The 24,037-nt window shown below is 41.7% G+C and overlaps 1 protein-coding gene and 1 long non-coding RNA gene across 2 annotated transcripts in view; one reads left to right on the top strand and one right to left on the bottom strand.

Moving 5' to 3' along the window:
• Window positions 1-1,840: 1,840 nt before the first annotated feature.
• ppp2r5d (protein phosphatase 2, regulatory subunit B', delta) overlaps window positions 1,841-24,037 on the top strand; it is a 148,284-nt gene continuing 126,087 nt past the window's right edge. The window contains exon 1 of the mRNA XM_059982606.1: window positions 1,841-8,310. The gene's annotated coding sequence lies outside the window, so the exon portion shown is untranslated. The remainder of the gene's footprint in view (window positions 8,311-24,037) is intronic.
• LOC132400971 (uncharacterized) lies at window positions 8,317-23,747 on the bottom strand. The gene is made up of 3 exons (XR_009514442.1): window positions 23,623-23,747; window positions 22,546-22,678; window positions 8,317-10,415 (listed from the first exon to the last, which is right to left on the bottom strand). It is a non-coding gene; the product is annotated as an uncharacterized LOC132400971 (long non-coding RNA).

The following is a 24,037-nucleotide window of genomic DNA, read 5'->3' as shown; positions in this document are numbered from 1 at the left end:
TTAACGTACAGTACAATGTGAAAAGGAGTCCTAATGCCAGCCACTTGTCACTGGCAGCCAAAGTTCAAAGTACAATTGAAAGTCTATGTACTGTATATACCTTTAAGATTTGTCTTCTTCAGGTATCTCACGGGCCAGGAACAGGAGTCTTAAGTTATGAAGCAGCACCATGACAGACGGCATTTTTAAAGACTTCTTCAGGAGTCATCTGTCCCATTAACTTAGGTTTATGTCTAATCAATCTCTCTTTAACTGAGTAAAACTTCAGTAACTTGTCTTTCTGTTTCTTTAAATCATATACAGTGGTAGTTCTGACAACACATATTCTTCAGTAAGAAGCCGCACAGACACACCACCATCAAGCTTCTTCAATAACTCCACTTTCTGCACTATTGATAACAAAAGATGCTTCCTTCTCTTTTTCTCGTTGTTACCCATAGGGGTATCTGCAGTTCCTTTTGACATCTTCACAGTGAAATTAAACACAAAGTCAACAGTGAACACAAAATATCAGCGAACAGCAAATGCACATGTAACCAGTACAAGCGCAGAGCCACAGCTGATGTCTGGCAGCCCCTGCTAGAGCTGCCACGTCACACCTGAGTGACGTCAGCTGTTGGGGCGCCAAACAAGCCTTGTTACAACACGCTCCACACTCCACAAAAAAAACTTGGTTTTTGGAGCTTCTCAGAATTCAGAATTTTGGATAAGGGATTGTGGACCTGTAATAGCAACGACACTTCTGTTCCCTGACACACACAATTTCTAGCATACTGCCACTGTCTTCCACAGTGAAGACAGATACAACATTATGTGTCTGCAACACATCGCCATTCCTGTTCTGCTGTCATCCCTGCTATTGTCTCCTTCCAAACAAATTTGCAAGCTCCTCTCTCATACCACTGTAATCCATTTTATTCCACTGTCATACTCGTACATCTGACTTTATTTTCTCCTTCACAAACTGCGGGGTGAATTCTATTATATTATGATCACCGACTTTGAAGAGTCCTTTACCTTAAGCTCCCTTATCAAATAGAGTTCATTGGACATTGCCCAGTCTAGAATTGCCTTTCCCCTAGTAGGCTCAACCACAGGCTTCTCTAGAAAGCTATATTGTAGGTATTCTGCAAATTTCCTGATGGGATCCAGCACCAACCTCATCTTCCCAATCTACCTGAATATCAAAATCATGACTTTGTCCTATTTACATGCTTTTCCTATCTCACATTGTAATATGTATCCCACATCCTGAGTACTGTTCAGAGACCTGTATATAACTCCATTCAGGGTCTTTTTACCCTTACAGTTTCTTATCTCTACCCAGAAGATTCTACATCTTCCAATTTGATGTCACCTCATTTAAAGGATTTTATTTTATTTATTATCAACACAACCACCCCACTCCCTCTGCCTACTTGTCCATCTTTTCGATAGAAGGTGTATCCTTGGATGTTCAGCTCCCAGCTGCAATCTTCTTCCAGCCACGTCTCAGTGATGGCCACATTGTACATGCCAATTTCTAACTGTGCTGCAAGATCACCTACCTTATTCTGTATACTGCATGTGTTTGATTATGACAGCTTTAGACTTGTATTCATTACCCTTTTCAATTTTACCCTCATGTTACACTTCACCTCATTCCATCGACTGCAATTTTGCCCTATCATCTGCCTGTCCATCCTCATGGTCTCACTACCCACTGCATTGACTAGTATACCAAATGCCCCATTCTCAGCCCTGTCACTCCAGTTCACATCCCCCTGTCAAATTATTTTAATCCCTTCCCAGCTCTTAGCAACCCTGCCCGCAAGGATATTGCCCCCCCCCCCCCCCCCCCCCGTTTCAGGTGTAACCTATCCTTTTTGTACAGGCAATATCTTCTCCAGAAAATACCTAATGATCCACAAATCTGAAACCCTGACCCTGCACCATTTCCTCAGCCACTCATTATCTGTACCATCATTTTATTCTTGTCTGAACTAGCATGTGGCACTGGGAGTAATCCAGAGAATACCAACTGTGTCCTGTTTAGCCTCTTCCCTAACTCCCTATACTCACTGCACAGGACCTCCTCCCCCTTCCTACTTATGTCATTGGTGCCAATGTGTACCATAACCTTCTGGCTGCTCATCCTCAAGAATATTCTGCAGCTATTCTGAGACATCCTGGACCCTACAATGGGAGGTAACACTCCATCCTGGCTTCTTTTTCACAACCACAGAACCTCCTGTCTGTCCCCCTAATTACTGAATCTTCTATCAGAAATGTTCTGTCTGACTTTGTCCTTCCCTGCTGAACCTCAGAGAATGCCACCGTGTCACTGACCTGCTGCTGCTGTTGTTCCCTGATAGGCAACCCTTCTCCCCCCCCCCCACCTTCCCACCAGCAGTATCCAAAAGGGTACACAGGGGTATTCTTGTTGTTGAGGGGAATGGCCACAGGAGAATCCTGCACTGACTGCTTACTTTTCCTGGCGGTTGCCATCTACTATCTGAAGCCAGCATTGAGTGTGACCATCTCAATAAGAGACTCATCTTTGAAGTCTTCAGCCTCTTGGTTGATCCTGAGTGCATCCAATTCCAGCTCCAGTTCCTTGACCTTGTCGGTTAGGAACTGGAGTTGGGTACACTTCCTGCAGATTTGGTCATCAGGGAGATCGTTTGGTACCGTCAAATCACACATCTCACTGGAGGAGCATTATTTTGATTTAGTTTCAGCCTGCAGCACGCTGTTTCAAGTAGGTTGACTATTGTCTCTACCCACATAATTGTTTCAGTTTCTGTTGTATGTTATTATTTTAATGGCCCTGAGGAAGGGATTTACTTGGACCCAGCTGTAACCACCCTCATGAAGTGCCTTCCACATACTCACAGGTGAGACCCTCTATCACTGAATTATTGTGAATTGGCCCAATCAGGTGCAGTGACAACCGTTAGATTCCTGCTCTTATGACTGTCTAGTGTCACTGAACCAATTTTCAGATGTTAATGTTACTTTCAATTGAGGAATCGATCTCAATAACTTTGTGACAAATTGCCCTTTGAATTCATTGCTCACTGAATGCATCAAGTTGCTCCATTTTGTGGTCAGTGCAGGTTCAGGTTTCAGATGATTTAATTGCTGGCACTCTGGTGGATGCTTTTTCCAATCCTGCTTATTTTTTCTACCTCGTCCTGTTTACATTGAAATCTCATCCACATTTTATATTTTACCAATTTATTATTTCAATTTTTAAATAGTAGATAAACTTGTACTTGCAATCTGTTCTCAACGTGTGTTTTCTTATTGCATCCTTCAATTTGCATTTTTTATGGATTGTGGCACAAACTGTTACCATGCAAAGCTTAACACCAGTTTTCAATATGCCATTCAAAAACTTTTGCTTTGAATTTTAAAAACTTCCAAGAGATTTTTAAAAATGTACATGTAGTTTTGCTCTTTTTCTCCCCTGGAGTACAAAGCAAATACAGGACACAATGACAAATAAGAAATTGCTTGATAGGCGGTCTCAAAAACATCTTGATTAAATGGATCAGTACTTAGCTACCGTAGATTCCGGACTACAGAGCGCACCTGATTAAAAGCCGCACGCTCTAATTTTAGAAAGAAAATCAATTTTGTACTTGTACAAGCCGCACCGGATTTTAAGCCGCAGGTGTCCCACGTTGTAATATGAGATATTTACACAGAAAAATATTACACGTGAGGATTTTTTAACTTTTAATTAAATCCGTATGGTAACATAAACAAATACATATTGCAAGTGCTTTTTTTCGAACAGTGCCTGTAACACAGCTACTTTTAAATATACATACGTATCGGTAACACACAAATTACGTTGCGTATACTTTTTTACTGAACAGTGCACGAACAACATGCCAATATCTCCTAAAGACTGGTAAAAAAAATATATATATACTGCAGCCTACCAGGAAAAGTTATTGATCGCCTTCTTCATCTTCCTCCTGCGCACTAAAACCATCAAAGTCTTCTTCAGTGTCCGAATTGAACAACCTCAGGATCTCGTCACTCACTTCAGTCTCTTCGTTGTCACTCTCACTTGAGCGCACGCGGTCCTCTTCATCACGCAGCAGTCCAGCCTTTTGAAACCCGTTGGTGAAGGTGGATGTTGTGACACGGCTCCACGCATTTAGGATCCACTGGCAGACTTGAGTTAAAGATGCTCTTCGCATGCGTCCTGTTTTGGTAAAGGATTTCTCGCCGCTCATCATCCAAGCCTCCCACTCAACGCGCAGCGCCGTTTTTTTCTGTGAAAAAATCCCCCTGGTGGCTTGGCGTAGCACTCTCTCAGCCAATCCTTCATTAGACTCTCCATCATCCAACCTTTCTTATTGACTTTCACCATGATTTCTTTTGGGAATTTTTCCTTTGGCATTGTCAGCCGCTTAAAAATCACCATCGGTGGAAGCTTTAGTCCGGATGCTGTGCAGCTCAAAACACAAGTAAAATACGTTCTCTCATGGCCACTTGTTTTCAGTGTGATGGACGAGTCACCTTTTTTATTAACAGTCCGAGTGAGAGGCAGGTCAAACATCAAAGGCACTTCATCCATATTTATGATATCATCTGGCCCGATGGAATTCTCCGCTATCTTTGTTTGAGTGAATGTGCGGAAGTTAGCAAGTTTTTCCTTGTGGTCGGGAGGGAGCTGCTAACACAGAGACGTGCGCACCCTGACGGACAGGCCTCTTCGTCTCATAAATCTAAAACACCACGATGGCCCACCTCTAAAATCTTCGATTTTCATTTTGGTGGCGATTGCTTTAGCCTTCAGTCTGATTTGCACGGTGGAAACACCGCGGCCGCCTGCTCTCTGTGTGTTAACCCAGTCTTCAAGAAAGTTTTCAAGTTCAGGCCATCTCCTATGATTACCTCTGAAAGCTTTTGTCGTCTTTTTGCATTGATTCAGTTCTTCACGCTGGCGTCTCCACCGTCTCACCATCGATTCATTTTCAAGATTATGTGCAGCAGCTCGATTTCCTTCTTCAACCGCCGGATTGATCGCCTTTAACTTAAAAGCTGCATCATATGCTTTTCTTCGAGTGTTTTCCATGTTGATGAAGGTGAGTACAAATGACTGATTTACAATAATTTAATTGTGAAAGTGCGCTTGATTTATCGTATAATTTCAGTGGACCTCTGTGAACTACTCAATTTTATTGGTCCACTGTTACGAGGCAAAATGTTTTTGGCAGCATGAAAAAAAACATGCATTAGCCGCACCGTAGTATAGGCCGCAGTGTTGACGCGGTGTTCAAAGCGTGGGAAAAAAGTAGCGGCTTATAGTCCGGAATTTACGGTACTTGAAGCCAAAGTTCATCTGCTTGTTGATGAATATGGAAATAACACCAGTGATATTAACCAGCAGGAGAACTGCTTCACTGTCTTGATCACAGGCTAGAAAATGGCAAATCCGGAAGACTACAAGGATCCACAAACCAAAAATCCTTGTCCTCTTGACATTAAAATATTCTGAATCCCAGGAAATTCAGCTTCCCACATAAAATAGCCAAGTAGTTTCTTTATGTTTGACAATAACCAGGTAGTACCCTAGGAGTACCCTGACAAGAGCAACTTAAATACAGGGCCCTTTCCATGGTTGCTTACTGCATCTGAAATAGATCTTGAACAGATTTGTATTACACATTCCTGCAAAACCATCTGATACAGGTATTATTGTAATGTGTGTTTATTTCATGCGATAACCCTTAGTTTTCATGTAATCATTGATACTTTATATGAGAACAGGAACTAGTTGGGCCTTAACTGTTTCGTGCCTCCCTTCACTGCCTACTCTTCTTGCTTTTTTGATTCAGATCAAGGAGTAACCCGTCTGTGAGTAGGGAAAGTGTGTTGATCCTTCTAGGACAACTGGAGGAATGGCAGTGCAGTTAAGTATCATTTCATCTGGAAGTGCTGCCCTGTGTGGTTTCAGACTGCACATTTATATGGCCCTACACACTGAATATATTGAATCTACCATGTATAAATAAGAGCTTCCAGTGTTTAAGATTCCTTTAGCATCTTTTCTTGAGCTCATTTCTCTATACAAGGTAAAAAAAAAATCCACACATTACTTTCTGATTTGCTATTTATTTAATTATTTGGTGGCACTATAATCGTTAAATGATATTGGCTTTGACCTCCTTGTGGATGAATGTCTGCACCTCATCTTTATTCAAATAAAGAGTTCTCGGCTACTGTGGTAGAGAATTGTAAATTGGTTTATCGTTGCCATGATACAGGTGAGATCGTAGGTGACAGCAAATATGCAAAAAAGCAGCAGAGAAAAGCCAGGTAACCATAGCCTGTGAGCTTAACATCAGGAGAGGATCAATCAACACTTGGAAAGGTATGGATTCATCAAAGATAGCTGTTAGGGGAAGATCCTGTCTGAGGAATTTGATTGAAGTTTTGAAGAAGCAACATGGATGAGGATAAAGCAGCTGAGGATAGAAGGCTACTGGATGATTTTTGATGAGTTGGTAAGATGCACAGAGCAATGAGAGATGGAAATTAATCCTGATAAGAATGAGGTGATTCCTTTTTATTTCAGGATTAATAGTTAGGATATACATACTGAATCATGGGGCCACTGGGTACAAATGAGGAATGAGCGATCCAGGTGTACTAGTTACAAGGATCCCTGAAGGTATTAATATGGGTAGATAAGGTGGTGAAGAAGGCATATGGGATACCTGCCTTATTAGCCAGGGCATATAGTTGTATAATAACTTACCACTTTTGCATTCTAAGAGTGAAAAGTTATAGTACAACTATATAAAAAAATAATTTATTGGAATCTGAAATGCAATGCCTGAGGGGATTGTGGAGGCAGAGACTGTCACAACGTTTTAGTAGTATCCAGGTAACATTTGAATTGCCATGACAGAGAAGCTTATAGATGAAGTACTGAGCAATGGGATCAGTATAGATGGGGACTTGATGGGGGTTGGCTTGGACACGGTAGGTCAATGAGCCAATACCACCATCAAAGGAAGTTACTGCTGGGAGATTTCATCCTGTCCTCACTATTATTATTCCTGCAAGTAATAACAGTGGTGCAATGTAAGCCATCTACAAATTGCACAGCTACTATTAAAATATGATTCTGCTTTCAATTATCAAAATGATGGGAAGTGTCTGATAGTGCTGTCAAATGGCATTGTCCCCATCACTGTCTCACTTTATGACACCCACTTCTGCTGGGATCACAACTGCAAACTGAACAACTTTACCGCAGCAATGGATATAAGGATTGAATTTCCACTGATTTACAGAATTCTGAGATGACTTGACAGGATAGATATGGTGAGGATGTTTCTCTTGGCTGAAAAGGCTTGAACTGGAGGTCCCATTCTCAAGATAAGGGTCACGTTATTTCAGATGGAAGTGACACATCTTCATTTAAAGGGCAGTGAACCTTTGGATGAATTTTCTATCCTGGAAGGCTATAGAAGCTTGGACATTGATTTTCTTGTAATGATGCTTTGGTCTCCTGCAAGTGAAAGCATCATCTTCATTACCTCCCTGTCTAGCTTATTGACGTTCAGAACAACCTTCAAGTTTATCAGTTACTTTTTTTTTAAAGAATACTTGATAAAAGTGCATAACTTGATAGAAGAGAGATGACTAGAGGCATAAACAGAGGGGACGGCCAGCTCCTTTTTCCCAGGGCGTGCATGGCTAACATGAGAAGGCATATAAAGTGTTTGGAGGGAAAGTACTGGGAATTCAAAGTTAAGTTTTTAACACAGAATGTCAGAAGTGTGTGGATTGCACAGCCAGGGGTTCGTGATAGAGGTGAATACATTAGGGAAATTTAAGAGACTCTTAGATAAGCATATGGATGAAAGAAAAATGAAGGGCCATGTGGGAGGGAAACAGATTGATCTTGGAGTAGGTTAAAAGGTAGGCACAACATCTTGGGCCAAAGGGCCTAAATGTGCTGTACTGTTCTATGTCCAATCAATATTTTGTAATACAGATACTGGAACTTTACTGTGCATTGATGAATATTTGTTTTAACATAAGTTCTATCCTTCAATTTTATGTTTCCAAAAATCAGTTCAAGCTTTGGTGGCTTTATTATTGCTGCATTAACCTGTGTCATTATATTTAGTGATTTATGTATCTCTATCCTAAGATCCTCCCCCAGCCCCCTCCTCCATTTCAGAGACATATCTGGTTTGTTTCCACATTCTACCAAAATATATTGCCTTGCGCTTAATGCTGACAGTGAATCATTTGGAGAGTGGTACAGCACACATGCTCAAGACTTAAAAGGTAAGGACTATAAAGGGGAAGAACTTAAAACTTTAAAAATAATATTTGTAACTAATCAGCTAACATAGCAATGCTTGTGGAGGTCTGCGGTTAGAATTTTTGGAAAGGAAGTGCATGTGTCAGTTAAGGGTACAGATGATTAAACTGAAGTTGAGATGGGTTTTAAGTAGATGGTTGAGATTTAGCAGTTAAATATTGTGTGGTATCTATTCTTTAATCATTTAGGGGGAGCTGGATGGTGGGAAGAAAACCTGTATGTGAACAAATAGCAAAGATATCCTTATCAAAACAAGGACAATTAACCTGCGTCAAGTAGGAAATGTGGGCCCAGTACAAAAGAATACACACTTTGAGTCTACCATCCACTTCTGGCCTCTATCTCACTACTCCTCTTATATGGCAATTGTCCCTCTTCACTGTCAGTCCTTATGCAGGAAAGAATCCACACATACACACTTTGAGTCCACCATTCACTTCTGGCCTCTAACTATTCCTCCATACTGCAATGGTCCCTCTCCACTGTCAGTCCTTATGCAGGATTTTAACCGAAAACATCAACAATTCCTTTCCACACGCAGATGCTGTTGAATCCACTAAGTTCCTCCAGCAGATTGTTGATCAATCCTGTCAAAAGTGCATGCACCAACATAGGAACACGTGGTAAGTCGCAAATAAACTGCTCTGTGTTCTTGTAGAGGCATGGTACTGAAAATATGCACATTTTGGGTTGTTGGACATGATTACAAGGAAAACCAACACAGAAAGATCTAAACTAAAGGATATCAGGTAAATTTAGATAGTGTCATTCTGAAGGAGTGAAGTCCACAGAGGTCAGAGGATTAAGCAGGTCAGATTCTGATTGATTAACATAGTGCCACAATTGGTATATTTCCCAAACTATGCAGATGTCCAAACTATTGATCAGTACATAAGTTGTTTTTATTCTCACCTTGTTATCTAAGAAAGTCATTCTGTTAAATACTTTGAAATAGCCTAGTTGGCTTCTTGGAGCCAGTACAATATGGAATGGGCATTAAATTATGAAAATATCAGTAATCCTGTGAATGAATAAAAGGGTATCCTTGTGAATTCTGAGAAAGATAGCTTCAGAGTGCGACCTCAGTAGAAGGAGATATTGTAGGTGAAAGATCGCTTTGACAAGACAGGTGTGCTGCTTTAATGCTACACAGGGTGACAGTAGTCAATGCAAGTCTTGTGTATCTCTTTCAGTGATTTCTGTCCAATTGATATCATTTAAACTGGGTTCTACATCTTAGCTGCTGTTGTTGTAGAGACTTACTAGTTTTCAGTGATTGTCAATGTATATGTCAAAATGTTTTTGCCTGTTATATTGAAATAAAAATAGGCCATCCATTTCTGGTTTCCAGTCTGCATCATCCTGATCAAGTACAAATCTGGTGCTTCAATGACTGACCTTGGCAGCACTCCCTCTGGATTTGATGGTGGCCCCTACTCTGTTTAAATAACTTCATTATTTAGACTTTCATTGGTACAATTTAATTTTTTGGTTTAACTTTATTTGTTAATAGTCACCCTGGACTATGTCCTTCCTATTGTCCATTACTAATTTCAGAATGCACCAATAATCTCCACAAGCCTTCTCCCCATTACAGTCCATCCTTGCTTAATGGAATTGATGCTGTGCAGCACAAAATTAGGCCCAAAGGAAGTTGTCCATGTCAGCAGTAATGTATGTCTATAACAGGGGTCAGCAACCTTTACCACTGAAAGAGCCACTTGGACCCGTTTCCCACAGAAAAGAAAACACTGGGAGCCGCAAAACCCGTTTGACATTTAAAATGAAATAACACTGCATACAACGTTTTGTTTTGCCTTTATGCTATGTATAAACAAACTATAATGTGTTGCATTTATGAAATTGATGAACTCCTGCAGAGAAAACGAAATTACATTTCTGCATGCAACAAAAACATTTTGACCTCCGAAAAAAAGACGTTGGGTTGAAGGTTACTTTTAAGTAAAATACTCAACGTCTATTTGAGTCCTTCTTGTATTTATGAAAAACGCCAAACTTAAATTTGCCGCCAGCAGCAAACCAAAAATAACGTCAGCCAGCTGTCAACCTGAAAAATAAAAGGACTATTTCACTGAACAATGAAAACATATGAATATACGTAAAATAATAGGCAATTAAAATATTTATCATCCTTGTTCAGGTTGACTCACACCTGACAATGCAGTCGTATTCAGTAGGGATGGATCGATGCTTAGGGGAGTGACCAGGAAGGATAATGTGTTTTTTTCCTCTCTGAACTCACAGAAGCGTTTCCCAAACGATGTTTGCATTGCGATGATTGCAGAATGTAAATACTCCGAATTTATCATGTCGTGACCTTTTTTGAACTCTCTCAAATTGGGGAAGTGAGACAATGTGCCTTTCTGTAAATCTCTGGCAAGCAACGTCAACTTGCGCTCGAATGCCAAAACATCCTCCAACATGTGCAGGGCTGTACGTCCTTACCCCGTTGAAGAGCTGTGTTCAGCGTGTTCAGGTGCGCTGTTATGTCTACCATGAAGTGTAGCTTTTCCAGCCACTCTGGCTGTTCCAGCTCAGGAAAGGTGAGCCCTTTGCTGCCCAGGAAAGTTTTCACTTCTTCCAGACACGCGACAAAGCGTTTCAGCACCTCCCCTCTGGACAGCCAGTGATAAAAACACGTTGTAGCGGTGTGCTACACGCAGTCAGTAAACTGCAGTCAAAGATAGCTTTATTCGAACTAAACAGCCTTGCTTTTAAGCCTCCCTCAACCCGCCCCCCATGGGCGCGGATGCTGCAAAAGACACGTACTCACAAACCCCCGTAGGCTATCTCCCTTAGCCTGAACGCTGGCTAATTGTGAGCCGGTTCGGATGTGTCAGGAAATGGGTTGCCACAAAGTCTTATTTAGATTGTACAAGATCACCATAATCTTCAAATTTAGATTTACATTTCAAAAACTAACAAACTAACATAAAATACATTTTAATTAAATACTGACCATGTAGCGGTGTGCTACACGCAGCGCTAAAATTACGACACGGAGTCGGTAACTGCAGTCGAAGGAAAAAACTTTATTCGAAATCTTCAGCCTCACTTTTAAGCCTCCCTCAACCTGCCCCCCATGGCGCAGAGGCTCCAAAGCTCTGTGCTCGCAAACCCCCGTAGGCTATCTAATTGTGAGTCGGTTCGGATGTGCCAGGAAAAGGGTCGCCACAACCAATTATTTCCCAAAGCAACAGGGAGCCGCAGCACAGACGTAAAAGAGCCACATGCGGCTCCGGAGCCGCGGGTTGCCGACCCCTGGTCTATAACAATCCCATTTTTTTCCCCGCATTAGACCCATATCCCTCTACTCTTGTCTGAGTTACTTTTAAGCATTGTTGTTGCACCTATTTCTACTCCTCTGGCAACTTAATTCATTTCCCCACCATTCTCTGTGTGGGAAAAACTTGCCCCTCAGATCTTCTTTAAGTATATTCCCACTCACCATAAAACCTATGCCTTATAATTTTAGACTCCCCTACCCAAAGGAACATGGGACATGAAGACTTATTCATGCAGACTATGGAAAGTTTTTCAGCAGCTAGTACTGCAAGAGTTGTTTTAGTTTATTTTTCCTAGCACAATCTGACTTTTCTAAGTTAACCATTTGGAGTCAGACTGCCAAACTTTGTCATAAGCAGGCAGGGCCAATGTACAGTTCTGACTCTGATGCAGGGAGGGTAAAAGGGTTTGTGGAGATAACCAATACATTCTGAAATGAGGAGGAACAGAAGGAATGAGAGTTTCCATGAGGATTGCAGTATATAAAGTTATGAAATTTAGTCCAATTGTTTTTCCTCAACCCAGGAGACTAATGAAACATCCAGCAGTTGCAGGTTCTTGTACATGGTCCATTGGGAGTGATACTACACAGTAGTCAAAAGGTACAACCATTTCTGGGCATTCCTAATTACTGCATATTATGGTTAAATTTACAAGTAGTCTATTCTTAATATCATGAATGTAATTACTTACCCAATATCCCAATTGTCAGGTCTAGCCTTGTTTATTGGAATTTAATCTGAGAATTATACCTTTTGATTAAACGCTGGATCTAAGTTCATGTCTGTGTGGCTGATCTCCTGTCTTTCATTACTGCATTTTAAGTATAGCTGCTTTTATGATTGTTAGGCTATTTTATACTTCAGAATTCCTTACATAAGTCCCACTACATTGCTCACCAAACCTCCAACCTTATGAACTACATCAGCAAGACAAGAGTCCAGTGTTTGAGAATACAGAAGTAAATAAAAATTGTGCAGGACATACTCCGAAGTTCAGGCAGTAATCTGATCTTGAAGGATCATAGCCAGTAAGTAATGTCAGATGCTACCTAATTTGCTGAGTATTAGTGTTTTCCACTGCATTGTAGGTGAACAGTTTTAGTTTTAAAAATGTATTGTTCTGTGCAGAGAAGAAATGGGAGAATATTTTCTTACAAGCTGGAATGGTTCAAAGAAATAACTGACGCACAATTGGTCAAATGGCTTCCATCTCTGCAGTAAGAATCTTTTAAAAATTCACATAACATTAAGTTTGGTTAGTGCATTCGTGGTCATTTGCTGCATATTTGCAGTATTTGCCCAAACTTAAGTGGGAAAAACAGCCATCTGTTGCAGATTTCGGATTTCCAACACCAGCTTTTCACTTTGGAATGACATTTATTGTTTAACTGTGGGAAAGACCATGAAACCTGCATTTATATAGGAACTTCAATTTACCCAGATCCCAAAGGCCATTCACATTATCAAACAAAATTTGAATGCTACAAAAGAGATATTGGCGCAGATGACAAAAACAATGGACAGTTGTATCTGTGAACATTTAATCAAGAGAAGAGGGGATGCTGGAGAGATTGAGGTTTGAGGGAAGAATGTTGATGCAGCCTTATTGATTGCAGGACTGGGAGATGTTGGTGAAGGTAAAGGAGAATGGAAAAATTTGAAAATAAAAATAGGTTTAAAAGCCAAGTGTTACCAATTCAAATTGTATATGAAAGGTTTTTGTGAACCATCAGGACAGGAGTACACAGAAGTACATTTTTTTAGCAAAATATTGCAGATGCTAAAAATCCAAAATATTATCAAACTGTTGTAAGTACTCAGCAGGTCAGACACAGCTGTTAGAAAAAGAATGAAAGTTTCAGAAATTTCACAGATTTTCTTAGAGTAATACAACTTGGATATTGGCCCTTTGGCTCAATAAGTCTATGCCAACTATGTGTTCAACTCAGATGGTCCCATATCTCTCCAAGCCCCAGCCCTCCCTGTACCTATCAATGCCTCTTAAATGGTACTTACTTTGGCAGCTCATTCCATATTATCACCACAGTCTGCATGGAAAAAGTTGCCCCTCGGGTTCTTTTTAAATATTTCCCCTCTCACCCTCTATGCTTTCTAGTTCTGAACTCTCCTCCCCTGGGTAAAAGATCGCTATGACCCACCTTATCTATGCCTCTCATTATTTTAAATACTTCTATTAAGGTCACACCCCCCCCACCACCACCTCCATTTCTCCTATATTCCAAGGAATAAAAAGTTAGCTTGGCCAACCTTTTCCTGTAACTCAGTAACTCGGACTCTCCAATGCTGGCACCATTCTCTCAAACATTTTCTGTACTCTTCACATTTTAACTATATCTTTCCTATAACAGAATAACCAAAACTGTACACAGCATTCCAAGTGTGGCCTGGTAGGGCATTGAAAACCTGTGCTAACCAACTGGTGGGAGTGTTCAAGGACATCTCCACTCTCTGCTGAAGTCAGAGGTTCCCACCTGCTTCAAAAGGGTGACAATCATACCAGTGCCAAAGAAGAGCAGGGTGAGCTGCCGGAATGACTGTTGCCCAGTTGCACTCATATCTACTGTGATAAAGTGCTTTGAGAGGTTGGCCATGGCCAGCATCAACTCTTGCTTAAGCAGGGACCTGGACCTGCTGCAATTTGCCTATCACCACAGCAGATTTAATCTCACTGGCTCTCCACTCGGCCTTGGAGCATCTGGACAACAGCAATACCTACTTCAGACTGCTGTTTATTTGTTACAGCTCAGTGTTCAACACAATTGTGCCTTCAGTTCTAATCAACAAGCTCCAAAACCTTGACCTTGGTACCTCCCTCTGCAACTATATCTTTAACTTCTTCACTGGGAGATGACAGCCTGGATTGGAACTAACTTATCTTCCATGCTGACAAGGAAGTGTACAGGAGTGAGATAGATAGCGAGTTGAGTTGTAATCCAACCACAACCTTGCACTCAAAGCCAGTAAGACCAAGATACTGATTATCGACTTCAGGAAGGGAAAGTCAGTGGAACAAACACCAGTCCTTATCAATGGATCAGCAGTGGGAAGGATAAGCAATTTCAAGTTTCTGGATGTCAACATCTCTGAAGATCTGTTCTGGGCCTTACATATTTTACAAAGAAGGCACGATAGCAGCTATATTTTATTAGGAGTTCGAGGAGACTTGGTATGTCTCCAAAGACTTGCAAATTTCTACAGGTGTACCAAGGAGAGCATTCTAACTGGCTGATTCACTGTCTGGTATGGAGGGGGCACAGCACATGATTGGAAAAAGCTGCAGGAATTTGTAAATTTAGCCAGCTCCATTGTGGGGAGTATCCGTCCCAACATCAAGGACATCTTCAAAAGTTGATGCCACAAGGTGGCGACATCCATCATGAAGGACCTCCCCCACCCCATCACCAAGGACATGCCCTTTTCTCAGTGCTTCCATCAAGGAAGAGGTACATTCAACATTTCAGGAACAGTTTCCTCCCCTCTGCCTTCAGATTTCTTAATGGACAATGCCTGACTTTTTTTTTGCACTACATACTTAAATGTTTATATAGATTTCTTATTGTAATTTATAGTTTTTCAAAAATTATGTACTGCTGCAAAACAACAAATTTCATGGCATTTGCTAGTGATATTTAATCTGATTCTAATTCTCCAATTTGTACAACAGCAGCCGGATATCCTAACTCGTACTCAGTGCCCTAACTGATGAACGTCAGTATGTGAAACACCTTTGTTATCACCTTGTCTTCCTGTAATGCTGCTTTCAATAAACTATGCACTTGCACTCAGAGGGCATTCTGTTCCATTACACCCCCTCTTGCCTTATCATTCATCGTATTCATCCTGCACTGCTTTCACTTTCCTAAATGCATCACCTTAGCCTTTTCTGTATTGAAATCCATTTGCCACTCCATGACCCACTTCCCTAACTGATCAAGATCCCCCCCCTGTAATTTATAACCTACTTTTAATGCAGATCTCATGCAGCACAGCTTCACTATCAACATTATCTAATTTTGAGGAGGAATGGTGTAGATAATAGCTTCATCAATGATTGAGATGGCTGTAAGAAATGGCAACGGAGGTAAAAAAATAAACATCATTAAAGAGAGTTGAAAATGGAGCTTGGGCTTGGGTGAAGAACCTGATTTACTCTCAGGCATTGGCAAGGAGAGGAATGGCTAGGGAAATAGAGTTCGTGAAAGAAAGAGGCTTTAGTTTAAACTAAAAACAAAATACTGGAAACATTTGGTAGGTCGGGTAGTATTAGTGGAAAGAGGAGTGAATGTGTCAGGCATGAAAATCTACATTAGGACCAAATGTACTGCCAACTGTTTTCCAGGAATGCCCCATTTCTGTTGAAGGCTCGAGAACCTGAAACTTTAACTGTCCTTCCATAGATGCTGTCTGAACCCACTAAATGTTTCCAACATGTGCTGCATTTCAGATTTCCATCTGCATTTTAAAAATATTTTCCAAACTTTAAGCTCCAATTACACAGCCAAATACCTTGGACAGGATACGGCATTCTCAACATGTATATCTCACTGAGCAGTTCAGACTAGAGATTACCAAAAGGGGTTGGAGAGTATTGCAGGATCTACTTTAAGCATGCCGAGTGTGTCATTCGTGTTGCCACAAGAGAAACTGCAGTCTGTGACTGATCAAAAATAAGGGTGTTGAGTACTTTGTATTTCTGGCATGAGGAAGTCTTTTTTTTTAATTTTAAAAAAGTAGACTTTTTTCATAATAAAATATATATACAAGGAAGAAACAGTGCAAGAAACTTTTATGTTCATGGTTGTTACATTCAACATTCAGTAGTGTTAGCTTTTAAAGAAGAGAAAACACAAACAAGCATAGCATCATAGCCACTCACATGGCCCCTTTCATTGTTTGAGAGTTTTTCCCCACAAAATTCTGCACTGCCTTACGTTTAGTAGAGGAAGCTCAGTGCAAACAAGTTGTAGTGCTGGAAGACCAACAGGTGTTGGGCAGACCAAATGGCATCACTGAGTTGCTGACCTCCCAGCAGCACTTAATGTCTCTTTCAGTGTGTGACCCTGGGAACAGCCCATAGATCAGAGAGTCAAGAGAGTTTTGGGTCAAGACCCTACATCAGGACTGAGAGGAAAGAACCAGTAAATAAAACTGAATAGGAGGGGTGAGGCAAAGCCTGGAAGGTGGTAAAAGTGAGGTAGGGATGATCAGCAGATGTTTACAAATGGGGTAGAGGGAGTGTTTGGTACAGAGGCTGGTAGATGATAGATGGAAACATAAGAGTGAGGAAAGAGAAGAGTTGCACTCTACTCTGTGGGACTAAATGGGCTGGGACCTGCCAGATGTATATAGAACCATATAGCTTCCATGAGGAAGGACATCATTACCCTCAACAAGCAGGAGGAGGAGTGGGATGACATCAGGAATGAAGATCCATTGTCCAAGGCCATTGCCAGCCAGGTCGAACCACCCAGACCAAGCCTGTGCTGTACCAGGCAGGAAAGTCTTGGCCAGTCTCGCCATACTCGGGACTACTGTTACTTGTATGCAGGGCAGCGGAGTGAATGCCTGTCTGGTCAGATTGGAATAGGAGAAGGCCTTTGACAGGATATCACCCATGTTCACGATGAACATGCACTCCAAAATAGATTTTGGGGAGAAATACAGAAATTGGATCCAACTATTCTTTACAAATGAGAATTACTAGGTAGGAAACAGAAAGCTTCTCCAAGTCTGGAGTCAGGCAGGATTGTTCTCCATCCCCTGCCTTGTTTCTGTTTGTTGGGTTGAACCTTCTGCCAAATTCAAGGACAAGAACATAAGGGGACTTCTGCCACCTTCAACAGGACCCCTTAATCTTTCCCCTTACTGGTTTTTCACCTGGCACCTACCAGCCTTCTCCTTTCCACCCTCCCCCCACCTTCTTTATAGGGCCCCTGCCCCCTCCCTCTCCAGTCCTGACGAAGGGTCTCGGCCCAAAATGTTGACTGTTTGTTTCCACGGATGCTGCCCAACCTGCTGAGTTCCTCCAATGTGTTGTGCGCATTGCTTTGACCCCAGCATCTGCAGAGTATTTTGTGTTTAACATAAGAGGGGTGATGTTGTGGCCTCGCTCTTCCTGTAGTTGATTCTAAAATTACTGTGGATCCAAGCAGAAGATGATGACATCTTCCATGTTGTGTGCTTCCACTGCGTGACAACATTACCCCCCTTACGTTCTTGTCAACAGGCCTGACCGATCCAATATTTCTTTCACTGTCAGGTATTACCTGAAGGTGCTGAGGTTCCGGTTCAAAGGAATTGAGGCATGTAGCAAGGGTTAACGAGAGTGGATTGGAAAGTTCAGACAAAAGTTGGGACTGTGGACACTGTTCTTATCAACAACTGTGAAGATTGCTGAATTTGGTGCATGTGTGTTTATTTTGAATAAAGTCTATTTCTAAAATAATGTTTATATGCTGCTCCTGTGCCTCAGTAATCGCCTGTAATGTCTTCTAATTTATCTGGGAATCCAAAATGGAATGAATCTGACAAGTCCCTAGAGAATTGGCCCTCATCCTGATGACCACCTTTCTATGTGGTAATATCAGGCAGATTGTGAATTCGAGGTATGTAGGCACCAAATGTCACTATGTGCTAAGGTTCTACTGGCCTCATTACCACGGAACATCCCAGTCAGCTGGAAGTTGCTGTACTGCTTGACTTTTGTGGAAGAGTATTTCCAAGGAAAAACATTAGTCCACAGTCTATCAGGCAGTGGTCAGCATGGAACGTTCTACAGACCCTGGGATTGGGACACGGTGGATTTGCTGGATTTCTTCCCTGAGAAAATGGTCCAAACCATCTGACAGAATGTCTCATCACCAGCACTGACCAACAAGCACCAAAACTTTGCTTGGCTGGTGGTAAAGGGGGGGGGGGGGGTCCCATTTCCTACTCAGGGCTTTCCTCTCCTCCAGATGACATCAGTCCCAATGTATGCTGCCTTTGGGATGGCGACAGTGGGGAAGAAATGGTCACCTACCACTTGCAGACTATAGATTTGCCAAGAGTGTAGGCAGATGCAAAGTCCGTGTCCTGGTTGTATGATTTTAATGGTAGTAGGGTTAATACTGTACAACCACCAGGTTCCTGAACTAGCCTGGATACCCTAATTCATCACTACTCTGAATTATTCTGCAACTTACAGACTCATTTTCAAGGACTATTTGCAACTTAGGTTTTCAATTTTTTTTGCAAGTGTGTCGGTCTTAATGCATAATTCTTCATAAATTCTATTTTTTTAAATGCCTGCAAGAAAATGAATATCAAGTTTGTATATGGTAACATACACATACTGATAAAAATATTACTTTGAAGTTTGATCATGAATACACTGTAAAAGATTTTTGTTTTGTTTCTCCCTTTTATATATATTTCTGAATCTCTAAGACAAGACAGTACAGCTTCCCAGAATTTTCTGTCTTCTACCATGGAGGTGTTGGATGACAGCAAGCAGGAGAGCCTGGATCTGCCACTGACCTTGGAAACCAGTGTTTCTCAATTAACTCTTGAAATCCTTGCATGCCCATAATTATATATTCATCTTGTGTGTTTTTTAAAAAATATCCTCAGAACTTCATGTGACGGATAAAACCAAGATAAAACTGTTCCCTTAGCATGATTAAAACTACTGGGAGCAACAGTGGTGGAGTGGCACCCGCACTGGACTTTGAGGGGAGTGGTCCTGGTTTCGAATCCGACTGGCTACTTGCATTCTTTCCATTTGTGCTGGGTTGAGTGTTGAGCTAGCAAATCAGCTTTGTTTAAAAAAAACAGACAAAAGTACTAAAGCACCACAAGGCATGGAAAGGAACAACAACGACAATGGGATTGGATGGCTCTGGACCTACTGGAAATGTGCAATGCATGTTGGACTCTTGAGAGGATGTCAGGAACAAGAGAACCATTATCCAAAGCCTTTGCCAATTGGGTCAAGTCTGCTCTGGGACATGTGATCCATCCAAACTACCATCAGCTACTGTGTCAGAGAGAAACTTACATTCATGGTCAGTGCATTCAGTACTGTAACTTCAGAGGAAAAAAAACACAAAACAACATGCAATCATGTCGCTCGTTTGGCTCCCTGGGGTGAGTTATGCATTGATAATGAGGGGCTTCCCCCCACCCAACTCCAATTCATCATGTGCAGTAGCAAAAGGAGGTTTTGCAGGGTCATTCCCCACAGAGCCTTAGCATGGGGTATACGGACTTTCACTGCATTCCTCAGCACATACACCTGAACCAGTCTGCAGCATCCACTGAGAAATTGTGCTGTGCTGGAAGACCAAAACGTTTCAGGCAGACTAAAGGTTGATAACCCTCCAGCATTACTTGATGTCTGCTCAGTGTGTGTCTGTGGGAAGAGGCCATAGATCAAAGTCCTCTGTGCAAGATGTTCCAGGACCATTGCAGCCACCTTCTTACCCTCTTAGCAAATCCACATTCTGCACAGTGGTAGGTAACCGTTTCTTCCCCATCACAGCCATTCCAAGGGTCAGAGACATTAGGGGTGACACTGGATGTTGTTTCTTGGTAGAGGAAAGCTCTGGCTGGGTGGGCCCACTCACTGCCAGCCAAGCAAGGTCTTGATTGACGTTTGTTGGTCAGATCTGGTAACAAGGCAATCAGCGAACAAACACACAGTTTCCTTAGTGTCTCTGCCCCAGTGTCAGCAGCATATTCCACAGTGAACACTGCCTGATGGACTTATGGTCAATGGTGTTTACTTAAAAGAATTCTTCCACAAAGTACAGTTTGTGTGGTAACATCCAGCTGACTGGGGCATTGTGTGGCTGAGGGGTCAGACCTATCTTCCACAAAAAATGAGGACAGGTGGAACATCAGTATGTAGTGACACTTGATGCCCACGTATGTTGGGTCCATATATTGCCTGATACAGCTCCACAAGAAGGTGGCCGTCACGATGAGGGCAAAGTTGGGTCCACTTTTACAATGATTGTCTGGAGAGCAAAGATCAGGTCACCACTTGTACCAAAGTGCAGCAGCCCTGCAGTATATCACACCTAATGACCAGCTTTCAAGATCTGACATTATGTGCTGGAAGACCAACGTGTTTCAGGCTGACAGTAAAGGGAACATTGGATTGTTATCAATGTTCAATGTTAACAAGGCTAGTTATCAAAGAGCATAGCCTTGGTCTTCCTGTAGTTGACTCTGGCTCCCAATACCAACTCAAACTAGTCACAGATGCTAAGCAATCTGTGAACTAACCATGGAGACGAGCAGAAGCATGCGGCATCATCCATGTACAGTAAGGTTTTGATTGCCTGGTTATGTTGCCTCTGTTATGCTCTCATCTTTCCCGAAGGATCTGGCACAGGGTTCTGTGCAGCACACAAACAAGATGTGAGAATGGACAACCCTGCCTGAGTTCAGACTTGATGAATTTGAACTACACCAGTGTAAAGCAATTGAATCTGATGTCTGATTCAAAGAACAGTACAGACCCTTTGGCTAACAAAGGCACTTTAACTTACTCCAAGATCAATCTAACCCTTCCCTCCCATGTAGCTCTGTTTTTCTTTAATCCATGAGCCTATCGGCGAGTGTCTTAGATGTCTCTAATGTATCTGCCTCCACCACTACCCATGACAGTGTGTTCCATGCACTTAACACTGTGTGTAAAAAAAAATGTACCTTTGACATTCCCCCTATCTTTTAGGCTTCTGGATTAAAAGGAAAATGGAAAGCTATGTGGGCGGGAAGGGTTAGATTGATCTTTGAGTAAGTTAATGGGTCAGTACTGTTCTATGAATCAGGCATCAGATTCAATTGCTTAACACTGATATCCATGGTGTTGTTCAAATTCATCAAGTCTGAACTGCAGCAGAGTTGATGATTTTCACATCTTGCTTCCTCACTGGCCACAGCAGAAAATTAGAGGGTGATAAACATTATTCTTTTGTTCAAGAAAAGTAAAAGGGTTAATTCTAGGAATTATTGACCAGGGAGTCTTAAGTAGAGACATAATATACAAACATTTGGAGAAGCATAGTCTAGCTCGGGATAGTTAGCATAGCTTTCTCAAGGACAGGTGATGCCTCATGTGGCTGATTGACTTTGAGAAAATGACAAAACATCAATAAAGATAGAAGACTAGATGTGATGTATTTGGCTTTTAGTAAGGTGTTTGACAAAGTTCCTTGTGGTAGGCTGATTCAGAAAGTTAGGAGGCATGGGATCCAGGGAAAATTGGATTCAGAATTGGCTTACCCACAGAAGGCAGAGAGTGGTAGTAGATGAAGTGTATTCTGTCTGGAGGTTTGTGACTCGTGGTGTTCTGCTAGGATCTGTCCTGGGACTTAAGTTTTTTGTTATTTTTATAAATGACTTGGATGAGGGAATGGAAAAGTGAGAGGTAAGTTTGTAGATGACATGAAGGTTGGTACTTCTAGATAGTGTAGCAGGTTGAGTAGGTAATAACAGAACATTGATAGGATGCAGAACTGAGCTGAGAAGTGGTAGATAAGAGTTCAGTATGGAAAAGTGAGAATGGGTACAGTTTGGAAGGTTGAACTTGAAAGCAGATTACCAAGTTAATGGCAGGATTCTTAGTAATGTGGGGGAAACAGGGATCTTCAAGTTTACATCCATAGATCCCTCAAAGTTGCCATGCAAGTTGAAGGGGTGGTTTAAAAAAAAGGTTGGCCTTCATTATTCTGGAGGTTGAGTTCAAGAGCTGTGAATGTAGCAGCTCTATAAAACTGGTTAGACCACATTTGGAATATTTTGCTCAGTTCTGATCACCTCATTAAAGGAAGGATGTAGAAGCTTTAGAGAGGGTGCAGATGAGATTTACTAGGATGTTACCTGGAACAGAATGGATGTCTTATAGCTGAGTGAGCTAGGGTTTTTTTCCTTTGGAGTGAAGGAGGAGGGGAGGTTCTTGATAGTGATCTATAAGTTGATAGCAGTCAGTGCCTTTTACCTGGAGCAACAGTGGCTGAAATGAGAGAGATGTAATTTTAACCATGTAACCATATAACAATTACAGCACGGAAACAGGCCATCTTGGTCCTTCTACTCCGTGCAAGACACTTACTCTCACTTGGTCCCACTGACCTGCACTCAGCCCATAACCCCCCATTCCTATCCTGTCCATATACCTAACCAATTTTTTTTTTAATGACAATATTGAACCTGCCTCTACCACTTCTACTGGAAGCTCGTTCCACACAGCTACCACTCTGAGTAAAGTTCCCCCTCCTAAACTTTTGCCCCTTAACTCTCAACTCGTCCTCTTGTTTGAATCTCCCGTACTCTCAATGGAAAAAGCCTATCCATGTCAACTCTATCTATCCCCCTCATAATTTTAAATACCTCTATCAAGTCCCCCCTCAACCTTCTACGCTCCAAAGAATAAAGACCTAACTTGTTCAGCCTTTCTCTGTAACTTAGGTGCTGAAACCCAGGAAACATTCCAGTAAATCTCTGTACTCTATTTTGTTGACATCTTTCTTACAAGTTGATTCGAGGAAATTATAGGGGTTAGGAAGGAGGTAGTTTATTTTACACAGTGTATGGAATATATTGCTGGGCGCACTGGTAGAGTTATTTAATTTAGGGAAATTAAAGAGAGTTTTAAATAAGTGGATGAAAAAATGGAGGACTTTGTGTACAGGAAGGGTAGATTGCTCTTGAAGTAGGTTAAAGGGTTGGTACAACATAGTGAGCCGAAGGGCCTGTGTCATAGTGTTTTATATTAAATTACCATTCTTTCCACCCCTCTCCTCAAACTGCCAGATCCTCCCCCTCCCACCCGAAACCCAATTTGGAGTACATACATATCCATCAGGTACGTGTGATATTGTGTTAAAAGCATCCATCCCTTTGTCCTACCACGTAGGCACTGGTATCCCTGATTTGCCAAGGCTGTCTGAGATTTACCTGTCTCATAAGGCACAGTTGTGATGTGTCCCAGGTCCCAAGCAGACTTAACCCTGTTGGCAAAGGTCTTGGACAGGATCTTATAGTCTAAGTTCCACAGTGAAATTAGTCTGATTCTCTCTCCCCCATCTGCTTGTTGAGGGTGATGATGGCCTTCTGCAATGGAGTTTAACAATTTTTCAGCGAGAATTATAAACACTTCCAGCAGGTCCATGCTCATCCTAACTCCCAGCACCGACCATCCTCTTCCTTAAGGCCGTAGATCACAGTGCTTCCCCGTCAACCTTTCGGGAAAAAAAGCGTGAGCACGTCTCATCACGTTGCACAAAGCAGCTCCTCAGCTTGGAATCGCAGAAGGAGGTAAAGATAAACTGCCTCTCGTTCCTGCAGAAACAGTAGGAGAATGTCGATCGTA

The sequence above is a fragment of the Hypanus sabinus genome, chromosome 10 (assembly GCF_030144855.1).
Source record: "Hypanus sabinus isolate sHypSab1 chromosome 10, sHypSab1.hap1, whole genome shotgun sequence".
NCBI lineage: Eukaryota > Metazoa > Chordata > Chondrichthyes > Myliobatiformes > Dasyatidae > Hypanus > Hypanus sabinus.
This window is presented reverse-complemented; position numbering and strand designations above follow the sequence as displayed.